Source organism: Strix aluco, chromosome Z (genome assembly GCF_031877795.1).
Source record: "Strix aluco isolate bStrAlu1 chromosome Z, bStrAlu1.hap1, whole genome shotgun sequence".
Classification (NCBI taxonomy): Eukaryota; Metazoa; Chordata; class Aves; order Strigiformes; family Strigidae; genus Strix; species Strix aluco.
Genome location: NC_133971.1, coordinates 72,579,118 through 72,603,292, shown reverse-complemented (window position 1 = coordinate 72,603,292; position 24,175 = coordinate 72,579,118).

Below are 24,175 nucleotides of genomic sequence, written 5' to 3'. Positions count from 1 at the left end.
TTCTTCTTTTATTTTCTTGAGCACTTTGACCACAAAGAGTAAAAGTATCTAGCAGGCATTTATCAATTAATTACAGTAAGCATGCTCTTGAGCCTGTGCCAGCCAACCCAATCTTTCTGTTGGAAGAATGGAAAAAAAAAAGGATCGCTTTAAGATGGAGCCTCTTGTAAGATGCAGAACCAGTGGCTGGTGACAGGTCACTAGGTTGGTTTTTAAAATTTTTTTTTAAATGAAAAAGAAAGATAAATACTTTAATGGTCTCAGATGCAATGACATTTATTTTCTGGTTTACTGTGGGCTTTTTTGCTTGGTTGACTTTTTGTTAACCAGATACCTTGTTCAAATCAACCCCAAATTTTTTCTTAACTTTTTGCCATTAATATTTTTTCTATTTTTGTGGTACTCTATAAATTTAAGTTTTATAAGAAAAATACTATTTCAAGAAGTCTTGCTACAGAAATGAAATTTTATAGCAATTGTAAAACAAAGCCTTAATTAGGAAATTAAGTATTTTGACATTTTGAGATCCCTAGCTTGAGTGCTTTGAATTTACTAAATGTTTCAATCTCCTGAAACTTATAAAAGCTTAAAGAAATTGAAATATGTCTCAAAAAACTGATGGTAAAGGATGTAAAATGACTGACAAGGTTCTCCTTGATGCTTACCAAAGATGCTTTGCATTAAAGGTAAAGCTGCATCTTTACGCCCATAGTAAAGCTGGAGAGATTTTGCACCAGGACCAACCAAGGTGAAATAAGCCACTGTCAGGTAAGATGAGATGGAAAGATTTCATGCAGCAACAACCCTCACCCATGTTCTTCTTTTTTTTTTTTTTTTTTACTTATATCTACATATTTACACTTGCTCAGAAAATCTTTTGAAAGCCTGTTGGTATCTGAGTTTACATCCAATACATCTCTTCTATGCTTTTGATGGATAAACAACAGGCAGAGATTGACAGCATAATTGGAATTCTTATAGGCAAAAGGATACTGTCACTGTATCTTCAGGATCAGCACTGATCACAAGGGCCTGTTTTTATGAAATGGTAACAGAGTACCATGTTCCTTGAAAATGCCAGAGCAAATCCAGGAGGATTACCGCTATTCTTTCCAATTCTGAGAATTTTAGAGTTTAAGAGCCTAAGGAAACATCCAAACACAGTTAGTGACCCTTGCTTTCTAAACTCCTTTTGGAACCTGGGTGCAGCTGGATTCAATCTTAGTCTCAGACTTGGTCAAAGGTTTATGTCTAATGGAATTGTCCATACAATGTTTATAATAACATTGAGTAGCTACATGGATTAGTAATGTTTCACTGTATTAATTCAGCATGCTATCAGTCACATACAGGGGATCTGTCATGGGTAAGGGATCTCTTCATCTTGGGTAAGGATCTCTTAGTCTCAGGTAAGGAATCTCTAACCCTGAGAGGCATCCCTGTTCAAGGGGAGAGTCATCTGGTGTGCAGTCCAGCTGCAATTCAGGGAGAGCTCCAACTGGGCCCATCCTGATGGTAATATTTATAGAGTGAAGTAGTTGGCTGCTAGTCAACAGTATAGACAAGATAGATGTCTTCATTTTAGCTCTGGTGTCTTGTTCTGTACTTCGGTTATCTTGCAATTTTGGGTTTCCAAACCGACTTTTGAAATATTTTTCAAGATACCTTCACTCATCTGTACAAGAGCCAGGGGCTTTCCAGCTCACAAGCTCGTCCCAAGGATGTAAGGCCTGTTTCTCCTTAGTCAGCTTGAACCAAAGTATGTCTAGGAGTCAGGTGTATCCATCACAGACTTTGTTATACATTCATAGAGCATTTACCATGATAGAACTTCAGATTCTTGAAATAAGTGAAAAGTAAGCATATAAACTGAATTGAGGCTTTTGACCCCCTACAAAAACGGATTTTCAGACAGCTGTGCTTCTTAGTCAGTTTTCATCACTATTATGACCTTTTAAAACATTTAAATAGAACATTTTTCACCCCTGCACATTAATCAGTCAACTTTTATTATATAGTTGAAAACGTTATATTCAGATTATTGTGTCGCAATAAAAAGCTTGGTCTTAGCAGGACTAAGTTATCCTTAAACTTATTTTCCTTGAGGATTTGACAAGGAAAGACAGGGAAAGAGGTGGTATACTTGCTCTAAAGACAATAAAGTTTTGAGCCTATGATTCATTTCTACAGCTGGATTATAGATCAATGAAAATCTAAATTGACAGTGAAGATGTTAACAGACACAAAGTATAGATCCAGCACTACTAGAGATAAACAATTAGTATTTACATTTGCAAATATTCATGCTGCATTCTAGATTATGTTTGCCCTATTTACTTCTTTGGCAGTAATGAATCAAATATCCTATAACATAATCCTCTCTCAGCACTTACCAATGAACTATGAAATAGTATTAAATAGAATTAATTAGAAGTTTTAATGAATCATGTCTGTCCTCATTTATTATACAATGTAATTTTCAAGGAGTGATTAATTATGAGCTACAGATGAGTGAATGGTTAATGTAGTTTGTTAACCTTACTAAGCAGCTACAGTACACAGTGCAAGTTAGTTCTCCTCTGTTATTAGCACACTTACGTACTTTCCATCACTTCAAGTGAACAAGATTTTCATGACTTTGCCATTAAGATGCAGAATCGGCTAGTTGTTGACCTTCCCCCTATATTATTTTTACAGCCTCTGATAGACCAATACGTGTTCCTTCTTCTTCCTTTCCTTTCAACCCTAATTTTCAAAGCAGATGGTACCCATATGCAAAAAATCCTCCCTTCCATCAAAGTGAATTTGTAGGCTTAATTCCTATTGCATTTAAGGTCACAAATTAATTTGGTAAGAGATGAATCCCCTTGTGTTCTAGACAGCCCTCAGAGATTAGAGTGGCTAGGGTTGGCTGGACTTATCTCTTAATAGATACGCCAATTATGGCCATAACTATAAGCCTGACAGCAGATGCACGAACAGCCCGTATGCTGTGGGTCCTGTTGCATTCAAGAGAAGCAGTCAGGTTCACAAATAGTATGGTTTATTCTTATGCAACATCTACAGATTCTCAGAAGATAACATAAGATGAATAAACAAATTAATTTCTTGACATAAGATATGCTCTATAGTAACTCAAAACCCAAGTCTGACTGTTTTGCCTCTTGAACAGTAGCTTTATTTTGGTGTGTTGCTTTATGATTGCATCTGACCTTGTGTTTGTTCTGGGCACCATGTGTTAAGGAAAAGTACGTTTTGCAGTTTTTTCACTGATTTGTTTTTCCCACGCTACCAACAATTCCCAATACACCATTTAGCCCATGTAATATTTTACCTAACAGTATCTGAAATTGCTAGGTTTTGCTATGTTCTCAGTGTGCAATATTACCATAACTATAATTTCAGCATGTGCTGAAATTGGGGTTGATAACATACCAGTGTTTTAGGTATTGGTGAACAGTTTTGTCACAGCATCAAGATCTTTTTCCTGCTCTGCTCTACAGTGAGTAGGCTGGGGGTGCACAAGAAGTTGGGTGGAAACACAGTTGTGACAGCTGAACTGAACAACCAGAGGGATATCTTATGCCATATGACATTGTACTCAGCAATAAAAGCTCAGGGAAAGGAGGAGAAAGAGGGAAATAACCCCTTCTGGGTTATAGCATTTGTCTTCTCAAGTACCTGTTATGTGTACTGAGGCTCTGCTTTCCATCTGCTCTGCCCATGAGAAGTAGTGAATTAACTCTTTATTTTGCTTTGGTTGCACATGCAGCTTTACTTCACTTGTTAAATTGTCTTTATCTTGACCCACAAGTTTTTCTTGCTTTTGCCTTTCCTATTCTCTCCCCCATCTATCTAGAGGGGAATGAGTGAGCAACTGAGTGGGATCAGCTCACTACAGTTCCCACTTGGACTTCTTTAAAAAGAAATCATACAGCATAGGTGACACTTTTGTGGACATATGTTTGAAGCAATTCTCATTTCCTTTTATTACCTAGGAGAGATGACGGCATTTTCTAATGCTCAAGTTCTCAATAACAATACAACTTAATGAGACCCCATATTTGTCATATAAACAGAAATCAAGGGAAGTCTACTCCATTTATTCTTTTTTTTTTCCCATTCACTGTGAAAGTTTTCCTCATTATTTTAGAGTCTTAAAGAGGCCCATACTTCTTTCTGTTTACCAGATGGTATTAGCAGTAAGCTCATGAATTTACAGAACCATCAAAATGCAGGCTTTATCTTTTTAAGTCATAGTCATAGACAAGTGATGATAGACATAGGTCTAGCCCTCAGTAGAGCAAGTTTCCTTAGTATGCTTGGTTCAGAAATAACTGCTTAGAATGTGGCTTGGAAGGACTTTTTCTATTCACACCTTCTCTCCAGGGTAGGATTCAACCCTCCATGTCCACTGTTTGCCTACAGCAATACCCTAACCTTTTGCTAGCTCTCAGAACTCCTCTCCCTACGTCAGAGCTTGAGGTCACAGAACAGGACCAGTCTTGAGCAGGACAGATCAAGACAGCCAAGACCCCACCAGAACCTTGGGGCACAAAGTAGTCACTGGGGTTCTTTATGTCTAGAGTTGGCCCGGCATTGCATTCCAGCACAAAATAGATTGCAGAATCTCTCTTAACCAATCAGCTGCAGAAAGCAACAGAAGTTCACCCATTTTTGCAAATCAGGAGGAAGAAAGAAATATATTCTCTCTTTTTCTGTGTACAAGGACCATGATGTTTCTGAAGGGGTGGAGTGTCCTGGTTTAGCCAGGATAGGGTTGGGTTTCCCCAGCAGTGGGGGGGAGCTCTAGTCGGGTTATTCAGATACCATGCAGACGTCACATCCTGGCGCGTCGCATCCTGGCGTGGGAGCGTGGGGCGCGTGGTTTTATACATCTGCTCCTCTCACTCCTGTATTGGTAGATATTTTGATCTGCTCATTGTTATCACTGTTATTCTTATTGTTGCTGTTTGTTGCGTTGCTGTTGCTCTGTTGTATTAAACCTTTCCTTATCTCAGCCTCGGGGCTTTGTATTTCACTCCCTTTGTGGGGGAGGGGCAGCGGCTGCGTGATCTCAGACCCCGGCAGGGGCTAAACCATCACAACCATGGGAAGTAAAAATGAAACTCGAGAAAAAGTCAACTGTGGTCGTGGGTTCGAGCCCCACCTTGGGCGCCAAAGTTGTGATGGTTTAGCCCCTGCCAGGGTCTGAGACCACGCAGCCGCTGCCCCTCCCCCACAAAGGGAGTGAAATACAAAGCCCCGAGGCTGAGATAAGGAAAGGTTTAATACAACAGAGCAACAGCAACGCAACAAACAGCAACAATAAGAATAACAGTGATAACAATGAGCAGATCAAAATATCTACCAATACAGGAGTGAGAGGAGCAGATGTATAAAACCACGCGCCCCGCGCTTCCACGCCAGGATGCGACGCGCCAGGATGTGACGTCCGCATGGTATCTGAATAAGCCAGCTAGAGCTCCCCCCCCCCACTGCTGGGGAAACTTAACCCTATCCTGGCTAAACCAGGACATGGAGACATTTTCCATCTGAACACACAAAACAGAAAGCCATTCTACTTGGATTGCCCCTAGATTTACATAAGTAAGCCCTGATATTAAATTTTAAACGAAATCAGTGGAAAATTAAGAGTTTGAGTCCTTGCTTCAATGATAATATGAAATGGATTTTATACACATTCACGGTCAACTGCAAATATATTATGACTCTTGTAAGATATTCAACAGCTTAAACTTTAGAAAAGCAGACATACACCTCACTAAAATGTTTCTGTTGATGTATAAATGTGCTCAACAATGTTTTCTTTTCCTTAGCCGTGCTAAAAGCATAGCAAGATCAGCACGTAAATTCCTAGACACAGAACAGCAGACAGAAAAAGTCATTTTTTCCTTTAACAAAATAAATAATTGGGGTTCTATAACAGCTTATGTATTGGAAGATGTTGAGGGAGACAGAGTTAGCCATGTGTCAATATATTTTTGCCCAGGCTGAATGATTTGAGCAGGAACTTTGTTAGATGGGACCCCTCAAAAACTGTTCACATTATTTGCACTGAAGTCAAAAGACTTATTCATAAATAATTTCTTTGTGTTTGTGTGTGTGGTATGCCTATATTATTCTTAAAAACAAAGGGATTCTATCATAAAATTTACCCTAGATGCTTCCAACTTTACCTTCTTATCCTATTAATATCAAGGTAGCCTAGTCAGTGACAGTTCCTTTCATTGATTCATAATTCATATTCATACTATGGGGTACCTGATCAAATGAGCTATACATATTTCATTGTGTATTTGTTAACATAGTCAGTTTAAACAGCCACCAAACCAAAACAATATGTCATTTCTTCTCAGCATTGGAAACTTTAAAAAACATGGCTTCATTAGAAATTAGGTTCCCAGAATGCCTCTGGTAATCACATAAGATCAATTTGAATTGAATTTTATGGCTATTTGTCACCACTTGTTGCATTGTCATGTTGATGTTTAGTGTCTTCCCTCTGGCAATATACAATATATCTCAGGTGTTAATTTGGGAAAAGCCATTGTAAATATAGTTCTGAACTTTAGGACAGACTATCTGAAAATATATTTCAATAATTAAATAAACGTAACACAGAATAATCTCATGGCATGAACGGCACACATCAATCACAACACTTAAGTCAGATGGAAGGATTTCATTAAAGCAAAAGAAATATCTGTGGCATGAAGCTCAATTTGTGAAGAGCTCAAACCACAGGACTCCTGTTAAAGAAAAGCTGCTGCTGAGACACATCAAAAGATCATCTTTATTGAAGAACAATTGCATGACCTAGTTTCCTGGTCAGCAACAAGCTTTTGTAGAAATTTCAGGAGCTGATAAAAAGCTCTGTAAAGTTAGCATGTGTTTTATCTTTACTCCAGTAGGAAGGAGGGATTTGAAAAGATTTTCTGCCATCTTACCTTACATTTAATTCTAAAAGTTATGTAAACTTAGGAACAAGGGAAGAAACGAATGTAATATAAACTAGATGTTCATAAATATTTACTGTATTAGGTAGAAGTTTAAGATCTAGGTGGTATGTGTGAAAACATTTTTCTGTTTTTGTAAACAGAAAGTAGAACAGCAAAATATAAGGAAGACGATTTGACTCAACTGTTAATATTCACAAAGTAGACTTAAATGATAGAAAAATGGTAGACAAGACTTTTCGAAAGGCATGTACCATATGTGGTGGCTGTACCTAAACTAAATGGAAAGAAAATGGAAGTATGGGATTTTTGTCACCTGTTTGAGGGGTTTTTTTGGTGCTCATGAAGTTCCACCTACCCATTCTAAGATCCAGTCCCTGACATCCAGCTAGTTAAATCAACATACCTTTAGGCTACACTGCTTACTTAACTCTCAGTTCTGTCCTCCTTTGCTACACATTCACTTTGTCTCCCCATGCAAGCCCAGCTTTCTAAGGTACATCTTCTAGACTGACAGACATACGCAGTAGAGGATGGGCTCCAGAAACAGGCAGTAGACCAGGGCAGTAACTCTGGATCAGACTTGAGAGAGATATCTGTAGGTGATGAATTTTGCAATTGCTTATCCTCCAGCTAAGGAGAGTAAATGTGGAGGTGGAAGGAAAGGGAGAAGGAAGAAACACTTGCAGTTCTGAGTTTTTTCCCGAGAAAGACTAGATAAGAGAGTGAAAATTTTTAAGTCTAGAGCATGCTTGTGACTAAATATTCAAAAGCTTTAAAGAGCACTCTATATGAGTACACATTACAAATCTTCTCCCTACCATTTCACAGAGGACATGAGATAGTATAAACACCCAGCTCTACTATTCCTTAAACCCCGAGTTTTAGTTCAGAAAGGTCATTTGTTTTCTTTAATTCCTCATCTGTTAGCCAAGGCAGTCCACATGGGACATTTGTAAATGGCATGTGTGCTTACAATGATGTTGGTGATTCAGTCCTCCTGAGCAGCAAAGTGCACGTATCTCAAGGCATTACAAAAGTCATCCTAGTAATGCCAGTTGCCTAGAACTGCTAGTTCTGGAATCCAGAATCTCCTGAATACCACTGAGTAGCTTTATATCTTTGTATCTGATGTTTCTCAAATAAACAAGTGGAAAGTCAGTAAAAACAGAAAGCAAATTAAAAAAAAAAAAAAAAGGCAGAAATTCATAGGAAAAAATCTCAAAATTGTAAAAAAAAAAAGTTTTATAGAACAGTTTAATCCACTTTTTTTGTCAAATGCACCAGTTTTGCATTTACTATGAAGCATGTGGTTCATGATCTCTTCTTGACATTAACTGCTCAGCTATCTTCTTTGTGATCGTGTAGGTTCTTTGGCACTAGAACCATTCAATAGAATTTTTTGTTGTTCCAGACAGAATTTTCCCACCTTGTGTCAAGTAATAGCACACTTCAGAGCAGTGCTTTCAGGCACTTTTGTAGGGAAAAGTATTAGATCATCAGATGGATTAATAGTAGAAGCACTAATAGATTTGGCAAGACTGATACCTTGGGAGCAAAGGTTTTTAGTTCATATGAAGAAAATTGTCAGGAGGGAACCACATGATTTTAAAAGCAAGCAAGGAAAGAGCCTGATGTTTGCACACCTTGCCATATTTTTTAATGTAATTTAGAATCCCATTTGTTTTATGGAGATAACTGTAACTGAGGCCTGTCCTACAATAAAGTCAGACCAAAGCTCACTTTTATAACATGTTGTAAAGTCTGTCTACAATGAAAGTCCAAACAGGTTTTAAAAAATCATGAATGTCCCACTGGCACCACCAGGAGTGCAAGAACAGACATAGGGAAACCGCTTTCACATCCTCCTCAGTCTTTGGATAAGTGGAAATGCAAGTTTGTACCTGGCAGCCATGAGAATAACATTTCCAAAAAGCATTAAACTGAATGCGTATCAGAAGATCACACCATGTTGTTGTTCATATCCACTCTGCCTGTCGTATCCACTGTGTGTCACTGGCTATGCTTCAGGGCAAGACTGAAGGGAAATATAGTCTTGGTAGGTACCAGAATACAGCTGAGTTCAGACATACTCTTTCCAAAAGAAAAATTGCAGAAAAAGCTGCAAGGGAACTGTTTCTGCCTTTATGTGGTCACAGAAATGGCCAATACACAGCATCATCCAGAATTAGACTGCTGATCTATGACAAGCAGACAAGGTCCACAAATGTTCATTTTTCTTGTACCTGCAAGGAATGTTAGAAGCTGTGGTGGAGGACACAGTGACCACCATCAACACTGTTTTAAAAGGCAAACAGCCACTTATTGAAAAAGATATCAAGCTCTTTCTTAGGTAGAAAAATTTTTAATATGTTTGGGTTTATGTGATGGGACAAATCTTGAGTGTTCTCAGCTCTTGAAACACCTATCTAGGAACCTTCCTATGAAAAACATGCACCACATTGTAACTGGTGCATTTCTTCCAGATTGTGGTACATAGTAAAATATGGAATACATAAAAATTATTCATGCTCCCTTACCAAGTTAAAAAAGCTAGTTATTTTCAATCGTTGACCAACAAAAAAGTGAAACACCACTGTTGATTTTACTTTTAAAATCACACATACTTAGATGTTACTGTCTCAACTTTGGCAGCTCTACAGTTAAGATTTATAAAACAAAATATTTACAGCACCACATGTGTGTTTCATGAACCCTGGTAGACAGGGGCCGCAGACTTCAGAAGATCAAGCAAAAGGCAAGTCCTGCTGGAACTGCATCACTGCAAAATGTTAGCTCTCCACTCTTGCACACAAACTCACGACCACCAGAATGCTGCATACGTGCTTATTTTATAAGGTAAAAGGTTGCTTCAATAACTGGACACCAAAACCACTATGAAATTAGAGAGGGAAATCAAATCAATAGCAGGTCCAGGAGGAGACTGTATTCTATGCTTGGATCTGTTAGCAGGCGTGCTGGGTGCATACAGATTAGCTGATAAATGGCTGATTCAATAGACTGGTAGCAAACACATGCTTTGCTAGAGATGACTTTTTAAGTCACCATACATCAAACAGACAGTGTCAGCCTTTGAGGATAAACCAGTGATGGCTTTTTGTGCTCTTTGAACTGCCTCGGAGACCCAGAGACTAAAAAAGTGCCTGAATGTTCCCCTGAATCCATTGGGAGGATTGAAAGCTTCAAAGAGGAACACTATCACATCCAAGGGGAAATGCATTGATTGAAGGAACCAGTGTGAAATAGTCTTTAATAATTTCCAGAATGCTGGAATCGACTGGTGTTTTGCTGAGATATATTTTATCTTTATTGGATTAACTGTGACACGGTAGGTTATGTCAAAGGGAATCTGCATGAATATTAAAAGTAAATGTGGTGTGAATAATAGATAACTTACATTAGATGCAACAGCATGCAGCAATTTTTATTCACCTATGTAATTGGATTAAAACAAATCTGCTGAATAAAGTATATTGTCTTATTATAATCCAAATTCAAAAGTATCAAGAAGTTATGAAATGGGCATAATTGTTCATCTTTAGAAGATGTGTGTGGTTATACACATATACACATGACAGAATAATTTTGAGAAGAGTTCTAGAGAAAATGGTTTGGTAATGAATTGAAAATTGATTTAGTCTCAAATTGTTAATAAGTGTTCCACATATCTACTTAGAACTTTGGCAGTAGGTATGTGCTGTTCATTTAAAAAAAAAAAAAAAAAAGAAAAAATAAATTTGAGATAAATGTAAGGAACAGAAATTATATAAGGCAACTGAGCTTAGTGCTAGGGTAGAGCATTAAATCCTTATGGACATTTTAAACTTGTATTCTCAGCATCAGGTCTTCCAATTTCTTAAATGATCAGTTGTATGTTCTTTAACACAATGAGTGTTTTCTTATGTATGCCACAGAAATATATAGTGATTTAGAATTTTTAGGTAGAGTCCAATTTTTGCAAAGATGAGTACTTGAAAATATGGATTTCAGTGGTATCTGTAGAATCACAGAATAATTTAGCCTGGAAGGGACCTTCAGGGATCATAGAGCTCTTGCTCTATGCAGAGCTAATTAGATCAGTCTCCTCTGTGATATGTATAGTGGAGTCTTGAACACCTCCAAGGACAGATATTCCACACCCTCTCTGTCCACCTGTTCCAGGATGTGATCATCTTCCTGGAAAAAAAAAAAAATCTTAACATATAAGAGTCAAAATTTTCCACAGTCCAACCTGCGTCTGTTGCCTCTCATCCTACCAGCATGCACCTCCAAGAAGAGTCTGGCTCCATCTTCTCTCTATCCTTACATTACATAGTTATAAAACAGCAATAAGGTCCCCCTTTGCCTTCTCTTCTCTGAGCTGAATAGACTCAGCTCTCTCAGCCTCTCCTCCTATGTTGCATGCCCTGACTATCTTGGTAGCCTCCACTGGAGTCACTTAAGTATGTCAATATTCTTCTTGTACTGGGGAGCCCAAAACTAGGCAGAGCATTGTAGACATAGTCTCAAAAGTGCCAAATAGAGGATCACTTCCCCAGACCTGCTGACTGCACTTTTCTAATACAGATGAGCGTGCAAGTGGGCTTCTCTGACTCACTTTTAACTTACTGTCAACTAGGACCCCCAGATCCTCTTCTGCAGAGCTGTTTCCCCACCAACTTGTCCTTAGCCTGTATCATTGCAAGGCATTATTCCATCCCAGATGAAGGACTTGACATTTGTTAAACTCCAGGATGCCTGCCAGCCCATCTCTCCAGCTTGTCCAGGTTTCTTTGGCTAGGCTCTCTGCCCTCCAGTGTACTGACCACTGAAATCAATTTGGTTTTGTCCACAAACTTGTTGAGGATGCACTCCATCTTATCATCCAAAATGTTAATGAAGACACTAAACAGTTTTTTCACAGTATTGATCCCTGATGGATGCCACTAGTTACTGGCTGCAGATTGGACTTTGTGCCACTGGTGTCCGCTCTTTGAGTTCAGCAGTCTGGACAATTTTCCAATCACCTATCATTTACTTAACCAGCTTGTCTCTCACCAAGCTGGTAATAAGGAGGCTTGGGGACTGTTAAAAATCTTGATAAAGTCAAAGTATACAACACTCACTGCCTTGTTCACAGTGCCAGTCACATCACCGAAGAAAGAAGTCAGGGTGGTCAGGCATTATTTACACTTGGTAAACCCATGTTGACATATGACAACGGCCTTCTTGATCCTCAAGTGTTTAGAAATGGTTTCTAAGAGGATTTTCTCCTTAATCTTTCCAGATTGCCTGTAGTTACCTGGATCCTACCTCTTGCCTTTCCTGAAAGCAGTTGTAATGTTTGCCTTCTTTCAGTCACCAGGAACCTCCCTTCAGACAGTTACTTTATCCTTTTGAAGACAACAGAGAGCCACTTCACAATGACAGCTAGCTCCATCATTACCCTTGGATGTTTCCCATATCATCCCATGGAGTTTTATATCTCTAATTAACTTAAGTGATCCCTAACTTGATTCACTCCCACAGACTTTACTAGTAGGCTTAGGGACCTGGGAGGCAGGTGGGTAAACCTTATCAGTGAAAACTGAGACTAAAAAGGCATTAGAGCATTACAACGAGGAAAAAAGGACCCACATGCTTTGAAAAATCTAGCTTTTTTTAACAAGTACATGCATTTACACATACATACATACATGCACACATACAGATATGTACTGCCTGTGAAAAAGGCAGGGGCAAGAATAGAACAAGTTTTAAGGAGCATCTGCTCATCACAGTCTTAGCTGTGTCTAATGCTTTAGATTTTGTAGAAAGCCATCAAAGAAGCCAAAGTTGTGGTAGGGTTTTATTTTATTTTTAATCTAATCACCCTTTTCCCTACATAGGAGCAGTTAAACATTGCCAGTCTTTATTTACCTTTAAATGTGTCAGTATATGCTGAATAAGTCCCTTTCATTTTCAGGCTTTATCAATCAAATCAAGCTATTCACCAAGTGCTGAAGAGCTAACATTACACAGCTGCTGAGGCAAACTCATTTTTGACAATGGTGCATTTAAAGTCAATGAACACAGTCCACACAGACCAAACATAGCCTGTAGCTTCTTTCGAATACCGTTCACATCACGTCACACTTAGAATGATTCAGAGTTTGACATTTTAGCTGTTAAAGTAACCATGAAAGTGCAGAGTGGGCAACCATTTGTCTTACACAGATTGTAGAAGAAGGAAGAAATATTTCTGGTTGTCTTCAAAGCTACCATTGGGAAAAAAAGGAAAATATTTTATGCCATTTCCCCTTCTTCCCAAAGAACTGACTTATGTTTAAAAAGTTTTATTGTAAGATTTGTGTTTGACACATAAAGTGTTGGTTTTAAATATACACAGAAATCTCAGGAGGACACAAAAGAGGCAACAAGCATCAGAACTGTTTATAGCAATGCAGAAAGCATACCTAAAGATTACCTCATCCAGCCCCAACTCTTAAAGACACTTCCAAATAAGATATCTATCTTCCATGTTACACAAAAGACATGAATCTCATATGACAAGATAAGGAAATTTAAGTTGTCAACTAATACTTTGAAAAAGTCCAAATTATTTATTTATCAATGTTATGAGCACAAGCATGCTTGATTGTCCTGAGAAGAAGGTCACTAGTAGGAAAAATCAATAACTGATTGCAGAACTGGTGTTGCTGACAGGGTTTTGGGTTCTATGATGGTTCCACGGGACCCTTTTTGCAGATCAGTGTCTGCTTGGAAGAAATGGGATTCACCTCACTGAGCTGGACAAAGCTATTGTCACCAATGAGATGGCTGACCTCATAAAGATGACTTTAAACTAAGAATGACAGGGGTGGGAGAGAGTAACCAGCAGTCCTGTGAGGGAGCAACCAACTGGATTGCTAAGCAAAGGGCACGGGTTGATGTGATGGCAAGGGATCACAAAATCAACAAAATGGGGCTTTTTGCATGTAACCAAGGAATGACCTACAAGGTGCTGTTATGGAAAAATCCTCCAAACTGTCTCCAGACATCACGCTGGGGTGCCTCTCTAAAGTGCCAGTATACTAATGCATGAAGTACGGGAGAGAGTGAGAAGCATTACCACATCTTGAAAACACCTTCCCCCATCCCTCCCTTCTTCCCGGGCTCAGCTTTGCTCCCGATCTCCTGATATCTCTACGTCCTCACCCCTTGCAGCACAGGGGGCAGGGAATGGGGAGTGCAGTCAATCCTGCTGCTTCTTCCACCTCAGGGGAGGGGAAACATCTGGCATTCCTCCCCTGTTCCAGCACAGTCCCTCCTCAGAGGACACAGTCCTCCACAAATCATCTCCGACATGAGTCATTCCCATGGCTGTGTGGGTCACCCCTGCCTGTTGCAATCCTCCCAGTGCTGAACTACAACAGCGGGGGCTTCTTCCCACAGGGTCCCGGCCTTCTTCAGGTGCAATCACCTGTCCCAGCGTGGGGCCCCTCAGAGGCCGCAAATCAGCATCTGCTCCACCACAGACCCCCATGGGTGGCAGGGGGGCGGCCACGGGATACAGGGGAGTCTCTGCTCTGGTGCTCCTCCCCCCCTTCTCCTCTCTTCTGCCACTGACCTCAGTGTTCACACAGATGTTCTCCTCACAGCTTCCACCACTCTTCCTAGGTTCCCCTTCTTAAATACATTATCTCATAGGCACAGCTAATTGGCCCAGCCTTGACACAAAGGCAGATCAGACTTGGAGCTGGGGGAGCTTCAAGAAGCTTCTCACAGGGGTCACCACTGCAGCCCCCTTCCCTGCTACCAAAAAATGCCCAGCACTCACTCAAATCAGGACAGGCTCCCATGACTGGAGTCTTCCAATGGAGAGATACAGTCTTTTCAGGAAGTACAAGATGGGAAGACAAGGATAAGTTGTCTTTTATGTGAGAGAGCAGCTAGAGCACATGGAGCTCTGCCTGGGGATGGATGAGGAACCAACTGAGAGTTTATAGGTTAGGATTAAAGGGAGAAAGATAACTTTATAGTGAGTGTCTGCTATAGGTGTCCTGACCAGGAAGAACAAGTGAATCAGGCCCTCTGCACACAGATAGGAATGGCCTCACATTCCCAGGCCCTAGTCCTCTTGGGGAACTTCAGCCACTACCCCACGGCTAAGGGGAAAAAACAACAAGGTCATATCAATCCAGGAGGTTCCTGGAGTGCATTGATGATCTTTCTCCTCCAAGGGATAGAGGAGCTGATGAAGAGAGGTGTTTGCTGGACATCTTACTCGCCAACAAGGAGGGGCTCACTGGGGATGTGAGGGTCAAAGGCAGTGTTGGCTTCAGGGACCATGAGATGGTAGAGTTCAGGATACTGAGGACAGCGGGGAGGGTAAAAAGCAAGCTCACAATCCTGCACTTCAGTAGAGCAGACTTTGACCTCTTTGGGGATCTGCTTGTAAGAGTCCCCTTGGATAAGGACATGAAGGGAAGAGGGCCCCAAGAAAGCTGTTTAATATTTAAAACTCACCTGCTCTAAATGCAAGAGCAGTCCATCCCAATGAATATGAAGTCAGGCAAAAACACCAGGAGGCCTGCATGGATGAACAGTATTTCCTGGCCAAAATCAAACACAAAAAGGAAGCATAAAGAGGGTGGAAGAAACAACAGGTAACCTGGGAAGAATAGAGAAACTTCATCCAAGGATGAAGTTAGGAAAGCTAAAGCCCAGATGGAATTGAATTTACCAGGATATCAAAGACAAAAAGAAGGGCTTGTATAAGACATAGGTGACAAAAGGAAGACTAAGGAAAAGTAGGCCCATTGCTCTACAAGACAGAGGACCTGGTTACACAGGACATGGAAAAGGCTGAGGTACTGAATATATTCTTCACCTTACTCTTAACTAGCAAGACTGATTTTCAGGAGTCCCAGGCCCCAGAGACCTGGGGGATAGTCTGGAGCAAGGAAGACTTATCCCTGGTGGAAGAGGATCACATTAGAGAAAACTTAAGCAGACTGGACATATATAAATCCATGGGATCTGATGGACTGCACTCAGGATTACTGAGGGAGCTGGCTGGTGCCTTCAAGGTCACTCTCAATAATCTTTGAATAATCATAGTAACTGGGAGAGGTGTCTCAAGTCTGGAGGAAAACAAACATCACTCCTGTTTCCAAGAATGGCAAGGAAGACTCAGGGAACTACAGGCTGGTCAGCCTCAATATAATCCCTGGGAAAGTTATGAAACAACTAATCCTGTCAACCATTTCCAGGCATATGAAGGAGAAGGTGATAATCAGCAGTAGAATGCATGTATTCACAAAGGAGATGTCATCCCTGACCAACTTGGTAACCTTCTATGATGAAATGACTCATTTGGTAGACAGGTGGAGGGCAGAGCAGTGGATATGGTCTACCTTAACTTATTAATCTATATAAATACCTGAAGGGAGGGTGCAAAGAGGTCAGAGCCAGGCTCTTTCCAGTGTTGCTCATTGACAGGACCAAAGGCAATTGGCACAGACTGAAAAATGGAGGGTTCCTTCTGAACATCAGGAAACACTTTTTTACTGTCATGGTGACTGGGCACTGACACAGGTTGCCCAAGGACATTTGGGAATCTCCACTGCTGGAGATACTCAAAAGCCATCTGGATGCTGTCCTGGGCAACTGCTCTAGGCAGTCCTGCTTGAGCAGGGGTTTGGACCAGATAACTTCCAGATGTCCCTTCCAGCCTTGACCATTCTGTGATTCTGACATAACCTTTTATGATTAGATTATTACCTTGGTAGACAAAGGGAGGGAAGGACCTATTTCCTATCTAGTCTTCAGTAAGGTATGAGACTATCTCCCATAAAATCCTCACAGAGAAGTTAGTGAAGTATCGACTGGATGAGCAGACAGTGAGGTAGATTGAAAACTGGCTGAACAACTGGGCCCAGAGGGTGGTGATCAATGGCATGAAATCTTGATGGATGCCAGTAACTAGTGGAGCACCCAGAGGTCAGTACTGGTTTCAATCCCATTTAACATCTTGCCCTGAGCAAAGGCAGCCCATTCCACCACTTCTGTCTTTAGCAGGGGGGTTGCACGAGATGACCACCAGAGGTCTCCCAGTTTCAACCATTCTATGGTTCTGTGAATAAGGCAGCATATAAAAATCTTAATAGCTCTTGAGTGTTCTTACATATAACTGGATCTACTGTTGTAATCAAGTACCGTCAAGTAGCAATATTTGCAAAGCACAAATTTAAAAAGTAACTACTGAAGGGCCTTCAGTTTTTGGATTCCCAGTTCATGGACTCTTTGAAAGACATTACTAGGTATACATTTCCTACCTTAGAGGCTTAAGTAAGGGAAGAACAACAGAGCTACAAGGTCTTTTTACAGTACTCTGAATATAATGTTTAAAAAGCCAAATCAATGTGAAAAATGTATACATTACAACATGAGGCAAACTCATATTTTCCCCATTCCAAGGGTGAAACTGTGCAAACAAAGCAAGTAAGCTAAAATAATTTCATGATTCATTAAAATCAGTAGTCAAAAGCTGGCTCTCTTTACAAGTGTGAAATGTTACAATGAAGATATATTTTGTTCAGCTCTCTCTTCTTACATGTTAAGATGGAATTGTCCATAACTACTCATTGAGCAAAGCATCATATTCCCAATTCATTCATGGAAACTAATAAAATTGCCATTGGTTTCCCATTACACTGTTCTCACGGAGGATACAAGTTCATAAATTTAAATGCTTCTAGACCTGGACTATTCAAATAGATCTTCTTTTTAATGATTTGTTTTGTCTTGAAAGCTGACATTTAGCTGTATAAGTGTAAAAGGGTTCTATGCTGTAGCTGATAAGAAACTCTTATTAAGAGTTTTAAGCGAAATGAAGTTATTCCATGAAGGAAACTTTTGTTAAAAGTGGCATTTTAAAGCTAAATCGAAAAAAAATTAAAAAAGGAAAAAAAGGGGGGGGGGGGAAACCCAAAGTAAATAACTAGAATACATTTGTTTTAGTATTTCCCTTTACTTTGTAAATAAAAGTTCTACATCATCATCAAAATGTAAAATATATGACAGTCTTCGTCACAGTTTTCACATGTTCAGGTTCACATTATCCAGTTGCTGGAAACAGCTGAGAATTTTCCTGTGTTTAAAAAAGGAAGAATATGTAAGTTACTAGAGGAAGAATTAAAGCTGAAAACACATACTGACTTCAATATCTTTACAGTTCTCTTAAAGCCTAACTTAATTCTGGATATACAGCTATACAAATAAGGTCTTGTGATAAAACTCTTGCGTATTTTACAAAACATGGTCAACATTAAAAGTTAAGTCTATTCAAGTTTTTCATATGTGTCATAGACCAACACCCCACAGCACAATCTACATCATAAATACAAGATATGAAAACAAGCTTGCAAGGGGTATAGTAATCTTACAACAATTGCCACAGCTCTAAAAATCTATGGATGAAGCTTACCTTTTCTAATCAAGGAAAAAATCTTCATGGGAATGTAGTGATGGGAATAGACTAGACTAGACTAGACTAGACTAGACTAGACTAGACTAGACTAGACTAGACTAGACTAGACTAGAATAGAATAGAATAGAATAGAATAGAATAGAATAGAATAGAATAGAATAGAATAGAATAGAATAGAATAGAATAGAATAGAATAGAATAGAATAGTTCCTGTTGGAAGGGACCTACAACGATCATCTAGTCCAACTGCCTGACAACTTCAATACTGACCAAAAGTTAAAGCATGTTATTAGGGCATTGTCCAAATGACTCTTAAACACTGACAGGATTGGGGCATCAACCAAGAAACCTTTTCCAGTGTTTGACCACCCTCTTGGTAAATAAATGTTTCCTAGTACCCAGTCCAAACCTCCCCTGGCACAGTTTTGAACCATTCCCGTGCATCCTATCACTAGATCCCAGGGAGAAGAGATCAGCACCTCCCTCTCCACCTCCCCTCCTCAGGAAGATGTAGAGAGCAATGAGGTCACTCCTTAGCCTCTTTTTCTCCAAACTAGATAAACTCAGAATCCTCAGCTGCTCCTCGCAGGACATGCCTTCCTGCCCTTCCACTGGCTTTGTTGCCCTCTTCTGGATGCATTCAAGGACCGTCTTAAATGGTAGGCCCAGAATGGCACACAGCACTCAAGGTGAGGCTGCACCAATGCTGAGTACAGCGGGACAGTCACCTCTTTTGCCCAGCTGGTTATGCTGTTTTTGATGCGCCCCAGGATGCGGTTTGCTCTCCTGGCTGCCAGGGCACACTGCTGGCTCACACTGAGCCTGCTGTCGACCAGCACCCCCAGATCCCTTTCTGCAGGCCGGCTCTCCAGCCACTCCTCTCCCAATTTGTACTTGTGTCTGGAGGTACTTTGTCCCAGATGCAGGATCTGACATTTGTTCTGGTTACATTTCATGCCATTGATGATTGCCCAATGCTCCAATCTATCTAGATCCCTCTGCAAGGCCTCTTGTCCCTCAAAAGAGTCAACAGCACCTCCCAGTTTGAGATCTTCGGTAAACTCGCTAATGTTGCATTCAACTCCTGCATCCAGATCATTGATAAATATATTGAACAGAACTGGCCCAAGAAGTGAGCCCTGAGGAACAACACTGGTGACCAGTGATCAGCCAGATGTAGCCCCATTCACTACAGCCCTTTGAGCCCTGCCATTCAGCCAGTTCTTCACCCAGCACACTGTGTACTTGCTTATCTCTCAGTTGGACAACTTCTCCAGAAGGATGCTGTGAGGGACAGTATCAAAAGCTTACTAAAATCTAGGAAAGCTACATCCACCACCTTCCCTTCACCCACTGGGCAGGTGACCTTATCATAGGAAGTTATCAGATTTGTCAAACAGGACTTTTCCTTTGTGAACCCATGTTAACTATGCCTGATGATTGCATTGTCCTTTAAATGTCTTACAGTAGCACACAGCATAATCTTCTCCACAATTTTCTGAGGAACTGAGTTTAGACTAACAGTTCTGTAGTTTCCTGGGTCTTCCTCATGCCCTTCTTGTAAATTGCAATCACGTTGGCTAGCTTCCAGTCAGTGGGGACCTCCCCAGAATCCCAAGACCTTTGATAGATGATTGAGAGGGTTCCCGCTGTAACATCCACTAGTACTCCTTCAGTACTCTGGGGTGAATCCCATCAGGCCCCATGGACTTGTGAACATTCAGTTGATATAATTCATCCCTGACAATTTCAGTGTCCACAAATGGAAAGTCATTGCTCCTGCAGTCATGGTCCTCCGACTCAGAGGAGTGGGTAGATGAAGTTTTGTTATTAGACCAAGGCAAAAAAGCATTGAATGCCTTCACTTTTTTTCATCCCTACTTGTCAGATGACCATCTTAATCAAATATTGGTTCAATATTTTCCTTAATCATCCTCTTGCTATTGACATACTTCAAAAAGCCTTTGTTGTTGTCTGACACAACACTGACCAGTTACCATGCTAGTTGAGCTTTGGCCTTTCAGTTCTCTCCCTGCATATACGAACCACAGCTCTGTACTCTTCCTGCAAAGCCTGACCTCACTTCCAGAGATCATACAATTTCTTTTTCTTTCTGAGCTTCACAAGGAGTTTCTTGATCTTCTGCCCTGCTTGCTAGACTTACAACACAGTGGGATTGCTGGCTCCTGTGCTTTTAAAGGTGATTATTAAAGACTGAGCAGCACTCATGGACCCCTTAACACTCAAAAACAGATTCCCAGGGGACACTGCTAACTAGCTCTCTGAGTAGCTTGAGGTTTGCTCTCTTGAAATCCCAGGTAGCAACTCTTGTGAACCTTTTTCTCATTACACCAAAAAATTTAAACTCAACCTTTTTGTGATCACTGTGGCCAAGACAGCTACTTACCGTTACATCTCCCATGAATCCTTTTCTATTCAAAAATAACAAGTCTAGGAGAGCATCTTTCCTAGTTGACTCACTGAGTAGTTTTGACAAGAAATTATCTTCAACATACTTCAGAAATTTTCCAGACTTGCTTGTCACATCAATATGCTATTCTCAGTTGATATCTGGGAAGTTGAAAAACCCCCAAAAATGTTAGTGTGTGACAGTTTAATGATTTGAAGATGTGAAGTAGCAGTTTTAACTTTCATTCTAATTCTAAGGGCTAAAATTAATACTGGAATTATATAAGTATACTGAGCAACTGGACTGGATTTTCAGTTTATTTGCACTGACAGAGCCATGCAATGCAGTAAGAATGCATGCGCTTGGCTGCCCCTTCTTCATAACCATTGCCTTTTCCTGAAGGCCCCCTTTGGCACCCTCCAGTCTGACGCAGGTACGACAGACTTCAGATAGCACCAGGTCATTTCTAGTTGCACCAGGCTGCAATTATTCTGAAAGCTAATGAGCAATGACACGCAATAGTGGCCAGAAAACCCAGGGCCTTTCTGCCAGTGAATGCCATATTCAGAGGAAAGTTTCTAAACAGGGCCAAGTTATTCCAGTCTTGTTGGTTAGTGGAAAATTCCCCTATGCCACAGAATAGTTAAACAGAGATATCTAACTGACTTGACAGTTATGCTTCAAAAGATCAAAGCAGCTGTATCAGGCTTAGGATCTGGCTAATAAGGTAACAAATTTATTTTGCATGTATAGTGAATAGCAGTTACAGGATGTTACATTAGCTGATGACCTGTAGTTATGGAGTTTTCATAAAACTGGTTTATTGGTCAATAATGTGTCCAAAGCACCTGTTCTGATTACACAAAAAAAGTAAAGCCCATCACCCCCTTAGGTTTTGTAGAGAACCATAATCAATTTTGAAGCATGCAGAAAATAAAATGCAAATGACTCTTGTTTGCATTAATTTAAGATTATAGCAAAGGCCAACACAAGCAAGGCAGAAACATCTATTTCTAACTCACTGTGGAGAAAAGGTGGAAGGGTTCAAGGCACATATGAAGAATTAACCATTATTTGGAATTCACTAGATTCTGCTGCATCTGTCACCCTACCAACTTAAATAGGCACTCATACTCAGGAAAACAGTCAAGCACAACATATTTTTCCCAAAAGGTTATTATGCTGCTATTTACTTCTTTCTCACTCTCTCTTTTAATCTATGTTCATTATAGAGGATATTTATGTGTAAAACAGTGCCTGCTTTTCAGTCAACCTTCTCCTTTCTTCCTGGTCTATTCAGTGATGACAAAACCCTAATGACATATTTATTTAATGTCAGATTATGGCATCAGAATCACCTCAAGGGTGAATCTCACAGAAGCAGTTAAAGTTACATGAGCACTCAGAAACACTTATAATGGTTATTATATAGAAAAGCTGGCCACATATTAGATATTTAAAAGGGGGCTGAACTCACTGGAGAACATGGCTGTATAGGCCCATCTCTGCAAGGCACTGAATGCCCTCATTTCCTCTCCACCACAAAAGCAACACAGAGGAGTCTTTTTGTCAAAGGCAACATTGGCTTCTCCTCAGCTTCAGTGGCAGATTCCTGTGCATTGCTACATGTGTGCTCACCCAGTGTCTGAGCAGGATCCTCAGCAAATGCAAATTATTCTAGCTTCAGTCATACCAATGAAGATATCCTTTTTAGAACAGATGTGGATTTGGTCCACTTTGTAAAATAAATAAATAAATCATAAAAATTAAATAACAAACAGAAAGGCTTTACAAGGAAATTTCCATCTCAAAGCAGATTTTTTTTATGTGAGTTATAAACCCTTGAAAGTAGCAGGTTTATAATGGAAATGCTGACACAACTTTAACTATAGCGTTGCAAATGGCAATGCTATAATTAAGCTTCGATCTTCTTTGGAAAAAAGGAAGAGGGAGGTTATTGTTCAATGAGCTGCTCTGTCATTTGCTGCAGCGATTCTTAATTGTGTCTCATTACTGCAAGATGATCATTACTCTACTTGTCTATCTGATTTAGAGACCACTAAAAGTGTCTTGTAACAAGCAGCCGTCTCCTATGCAACAGTCCTTTGGCTCTCACCCTCATTACTCAGAATCTGTCCAATTATTTGTCATTAAAGTAATAAAAAGGACTGCAGTAGAAAATGTGGGAGGTAATTGTTGGAGGCCTGCCGAGGAAAAAATGAAAACTGTTTTCAAGGCACTGGGAAAGTGACATCGTTAATTAAGTGTTAGAGAATATGCAAATCAGTCACAGTCTCAAGAGACTGTAATAAAACAGAGAAAACATTATTATCATTTGAGGTAAAAGAAGGCAGAGTTATCCATTCAGTGTTAGGTTTAGTCACTCTCTAAGAATGGCAATGGTAAAAGGGCACAAGCTCCAAATAAAATTAGCACATGGGTGTATTAATGTTCTATAGCTCAGACCTAGGGAAAAAGGCAGTGGTAGTATGGGATCCCAAATTAAGATTTCCCATGACCACTGTTTATTTAATCACTGGATATGTACACTCCAATTCCTTCACAAAATGTCAGAAACAAAATTGAACAAGCAGATGTTCATTGTTTGTTTATGTTACAGAGTTTATTGTAATTTACACTTCACCTTCATGGTTTCATTTATTTAAGCAGAAAGAGAGAGAAAGGAAAAGAAGGAGAGCAGGAGAGAGAAACAACCAGAAAGGAAGACAAATACAAGGAGCCCTGTGCAACTAATTATAAAAAAAAACCATTGAGGGGGTCTTTTCAGCTAATTATTTACACAAAAAATTGATAAAGCAGTTCTGAATCACATACTCTAAAGGGAAGATTACTGAAAGCAAGTGTAACATGGGTGGATTATAAACATACACAAAGGTGTTGCCCATCAGTTCAGAACAATCAAGCCTAAAAGAATCAATCTTCCTTTGTGCTGAGCTTTATATAGGAAAAGAATATCCAAATTTGGGAAGTAAACAGATGAAATATGAATTAATTGACTTAACTGAACTACAAAATGTTGTTTTCCAGACCAGAAATCCATGCACAGGGAAGAAGGATCTGCACTCAGAAAACCTCTCTGTTGCATTCTGAGGGGGATCTTGTCCAGGCTGGGGAGGGAAGACAGCCAGTTTTCAAAGCATCATAAAGTCATACAATACATCTTATGTAAGGACCATCAAGGATCTATTTGGCCCATGGCATATTCAGGTATGTTTGCTGAGGTTTCTCAGGTCAGCTGAGAACAACCTCAAAAGTAAATCTTCTATGTCCCTTGCTTACACCTCTGCTTTC